The 4911-nt window shown below is 31.9% G+C and overlaps 1 long non-coding RNA gene and 1 other non-coding gene across 2 annotated transcripts; one reads left to right on the top strand and one right to left on the bottom strand.

Annotated features, from left to right (window-relative positions):
* Positions 1–499: 499 nt before the first annotated feature.
* LOC130897927 (uncharacterized) lies at positions 500–2480 on the bottom strand. The gene is made up of 3 exons (XR_009059806.1): positions 2246–2480; positions 1275–1936; positions 500–1214 (listed from the first exon to the last, which is right to left on the bottom strand). It is a non-coding gene; the product is annotated as an uncharacterized LOC130897927 (long non-coding RNA).
* Positions 2481–2738: 258 nt separating this feature from the next.
* On the top strand, positions 2739–2831 carry Trnay-gua (transfer RNA tyrosine (anticodon GUA)). Its single transcript has 2 exons — positions 2739–2775; positions 2796–2831. It is a non-coding gene; the product is annotated as a tRNA-Tyr (tRNA).
* Positions 2832–4911: the final 2080 nt, after the last annotated feature.

Genomic DNA, 4911 nt, shown 5'->3' with positions numbered 1-4911 from the left:
AATATATCACGTAAACGAACGTTCCAATGTTTATAAAGCGCTGTAACTCTGATTTTTCTTTTTGAAATCCTCTTGCTTACGAAACAGACAGATTCCAACTGCACCTGGAGTCTACCAAATATTTTTTTCGAGGTCCGTAGCTAGTAAAGCGAGAACTATTACCTCCATGTACATCTCTGGACTGCGTTTTTCTTTCTAAGACAATAAATGAAGCATTTAGTGCTTCAAATGTTCACTTCCATGAAACTCTTCCGATGGTTTGAAGTTTCCTTGGTTAATCAAAGGTTTTACTGCTTTGAATAAAGGAATATCAGGAGAACTGGTGAAAGAGTTAACGTTTTACTGTGAGCAATCTCTAAAATGTGGTGCCTTTATGTCAACTATAATAATTCTTCTCCAATTTGCAATCTCCATTTTACATTTTTGTATGTATAAACCTACAATCGTATTGTCGGTAAAATTTTTAGAAAAAGCTTTATGGTATTGAAATAAAATCAAATTTTTAATCTTTATTACTTTGTTGACAAATATTTATTGAATAAAATCTATATAGTCATTAGTACACAGGCCTTTCGACCCGTCTAAACCTTTTTTTATTATTCCATACAGCTTATGGTTATAAAAGACCAATAAAAACCCAAAAACTTGGTATTAGCTCAGGTACATTTATGTTTTATTATTCATCACTCGCCGAATATCCAGTGACTCATAAAGAACTTTCAAAATTTTGATAATTTTCCCTCTTATATTCCAAGATTCTGCCTTCACAATGGAAGTTTATTCTATCGATTTTGTATTTACCTGTGTTTCAAATACCAAACTTTTAATAATATCCCTCAAAAAACGAATCCGTTGTATTTTTAATTCAGGGGAACATGGTGGCCATGCAAATGGTCCTCCACGACCAATCCATCTATTAGGAAAAATGTTATTACATCATTTAGGAAGTCAGGAGAAGTTCCATCGTACATAAACCACGAAAGTTTAAAGGAATATCACATAAAATGGATGAGAAATCATCTTGGAGAAAATCTAAGTACCGCTGACCATGCAGGTTATTATTACCCACATTCCTGTCCATATTTTAACACAAAATCGATTATTTCTTTGAATTGTACTATAAATGTGAGTTATGGGAATTAATAAAACCGTCTCGTGTGAAACCTGCTTCATAACTGAACAGTACTTTTCCAACAACTGTGTTTTAATACCTCCTGTAAGTATTTTCAAAAAATAACTACAATTTTTATATAACAATCTAAAAATCTACATACCTTCTAAACCATAAGTTTTATAGAGTTAAACAAAAAGTATCTTTTTGTTGAAAAAACGATTGAAAAACTCATAACCATTGGGAATAAGCCGCCCCTGGATCTAAGATAGTAGTGTAGAATCCATCCAAAACACTACATCAACATACATAATCACCCATTATAATATTCGAATGTATAATTTAGAAAATATACTTAAATATATTTTGTGATTTGGCAGCTTTAAATATCTATATCTCAGAAACGAATTTTTTGCATCAACTTCAATTCTAATCATTCGAAAATTTTTGTTTCCAACTTCAGCCGGAAATTGTTACGTGAAACCGAAACGGAATTTAACGACTTCACTTTTCATTTCGTACGAACCATTCACTAGAAAAAAAATATATAAAAATTACTATCAGATTTCATAGCCTACCTAACTCGAGGCGTTCACATGATTTTAAAAAGACGATCAGGTGTAGACCGCCCCTTAAGAGTGCTTGAATCGGCCGAGGAACAAAAGTTTGAACTTTTGGCTGCCCTGGTGTATAGAAAGTTGTTTAGTACATTTGCAGGTTAAGATCTGTTGGGCTTTTGACGACGTATCCGGGGCGGTACATCTTTTTAAAAAATGGTAAACGTAGAATACATGATGAGTTGTATAACGATAATGTCTGGATGTACTGAAAAAAAAATTAAGACTGGGTTTAGCCTGTGGGAATTTTTTTCAACAACGTTAATATAAATAACTTATTAATATACAAAAAGATCTAACGCTTTAAGTGAAGAATTAGTTCTAATATTCCCGTAATTCACCGTAAATTTGAAACACCTCGTATAAAATTGATACATTTATTAAAATAAACCATCTGGTGTTAACAAAGCTATCTGCGTAATATCTTCACTTTGTGTGAAGTTATTGTTGGTCATTTCTCACTTTCTTTCACTGTGTACCAACATATTCATTTATAAATCTGATAAAAATCGTTTACCTGCATGTTTTTTTGTCACAACAAACCCTACGCTCGTCTTTGATATGAATTTGTGTGAAAATAATAACTTTATTGACGTTGTCACGAAATTTTATAAAATAAAGATGTTTATCAAGACTTGATTGTGTGAATAAAACTGAGAATAAGGCAAAACCTTTTTTTGGAAAACATAAAATTGAAGAAAGTATACACAGTTAAGGTTAAATTACTATAAAAACAAAAAACATTGTAATGTAAATGAATAAGTATAACCAAACTGTTTCTTTATACATGAGTGTAGTTTGTGTTGCCTAGTAAGTAGTACGCATAATGAAATTTCAAATCAAATTATTAATAATTCATTTTTTTATTCATTTGAGATAATTATTTATACATCCAATTTTACATATAGTAATTATTATAAAAATGATATATATTATTAATAAAATAATATTATTATCTAAGAGAAACTTATAAGTAATATTTAATGAACATATGATAAATTTGTACATAACCTTCGATAGCTCAGTTGGTAGAGCGGTGGACTGTAGTTGAATACTTAAAAGTAGTTATCCATAGGTCGCTGGTTCAAATCCGGCTCGAAGGAATTTTTTGTCAATTTTTTTTAATCTTACAATTATTTTTTACGTTTAAATGTTGCATTTATTTATTCAAACTGGTAATTTGTAAAATTCCGAGTCTGTCCATATTAGCCAAGGACGACAAAAATAAATTCAAACATTAAATAATAATATGTCAGGTTACATTAATTTTATTAGACTGATAAAATTTAAAACAGGGTTTTTTCTGGTAATTTCTCAATCGACCTTGCAAGGCAGTTGACGCCCGAACCACACAAATACAATTCTTGTATCATTCAAGTTCCAGCGTTGCCAAGTCGGTTTGTGAATTATATTTAAAACAGAAGGTGACCGGACGTCCAGATCTCGACCGAACAGTCCCGATTTAGCGTCTCATAAGTCACCTTTCATAATCTTCTTAATGAACTAGTAGCATGTAACGTTTTAGGGAAAACCAACACGCTTACACGAACCCAGGAGAGCAGATCTCGAACGTCTATATCTCAGCATGGCTACGCGGCTTCTAGAGATTCGGCACGCGCGACTTAGTTTAGTTTTTCATTTAGTTTCACAAGTTTGGAGTTGAATAAACGATTCAAATCATAACAATATTTGTTTCTGCCTACAAAACTATCGATTTTACAAAAAAAAAATTACAAAACGTTTGCTTAAGTTAAATTTTTATAATAAAATTAGAGATATTGTCAAAAAACAACTTGAAGGCGCCTTTTTTTTGTTCTAATGACTTTACCACTATTTAACAGATTATCGAATTTTGCTGCCTTGCAAGGTCGAATAAAAATAGTTAAAAAAAAAACTTGTTAGGTATGGATTTTATCAGTAAATCGAGTTCGAATTAACTGGACACAAAGACACTCCAAATTTATGTTGTACGTCCTTGTTTATTTATTTTTTTTATGTGGACAGGTACTAACGAAAGTTGTTTCATGAAATGATTAGTTAAAATTGGTGTCGTAATCAATTATATTAGTCCAGAAAATACTATTTATGCTTGTAAGAAGTTGTGTATATAATAAAACAATAATGATTGAGACATGGATATGTTATTTAGCACAAAATATCCAATCACATATTACGAAAATATGTAAAATTGTTTTTTACTAATTCTAACGGTTTTTAACCTAACTTTATTATATACTTTTGATATGTTTAGCCGGGTTGACATCTCACATAAATGGCCACGTATATGTGGAGGTACCAACTGCTGAAACGCAAATTTACTATTTGTGTCGAATGAGATTTCCAAGTTTGGTGTTTCATGCTCTGTATTTTACTCCATTTCGTGTTTCAAGTACAACCAAAATGGTGGAAATTGGAAATAAAGAAAAGGAGACGTTGTTGGATGATGAAACTGTATGTAAATGGAGATGAATATGGTGGAAACCATTTACTGGCCAATTTCGAAATTTTTCACGCATTTCTCTAATAAATTTGATTGGATTCGAAAGTGTATAACCGTGAAAGAAAAATTGACTTTCACTTTAAAAAATGCGACGTACAAACTGAGCATCAATGCCCAACGCATGACGTAATAATTTATTTGTTTGTGTCAATGTCAAACCCATATGACGTTTATGAAGTACCAACTTTCAAAAGGCTATGTGTCAAATGTCACGACATTTCGATTAGCCAAAAAAAAGTGACAGCCATTTAAGTTAAGCATTGCTTCTTGATGAAAAAAAATAATGTACACGCTCAGCAATGGTTTCAAAATCTGCTCCATCGAAAAGACCTTATTGGTTTGCTCAATTCAAACGTTGTCGTACAGACACCGATGATGGTGAACGTTTTGGTCGTCCAATTGAGGTGGTTACTTCAGAAAACATCAGAAAAGCCCACAAATTGGTTATATCTAATCGTAAATTGAAATTGCGTGAGATAGCTGATGTCGAAGGTATCAGAAGATGTGGACTGCAACCGGCGAAGCGTTCAAAGGCACAACAGTCAGTTGGGAAGGTTATGGATTCAGTATTTTGGAACGCGCATGGAATATTGTTCATAGATTATCTTCAAAAGGTATAGACAATCAATACTGCATAGAGTTGTTGTAATTGATCAAAGGAAAGGTGTTAATAATAATAAATA

The sequence above is a fragment of the Diorhabda carinulata genome, chromosome 9, assembly GCF_026250575.1.
Source record: "Diorhabda carinulata isolate Delta chromosome 9, icDioCari1.1, whole genome shotgun sequence".
Taxonomy (NCBI): domain Eukaryota; kingdom Metazoa; phylum Arthropoda; class Insecta; order Coleoptera; family Chrysomelidae; genus Diorhabda; species Diorhabda carinulata.
The sequence above is the reverse complement of the archived record's forward strand: the minus strand, read 5'-3'. Positions and strand labels throughout refer to the sequence as shown.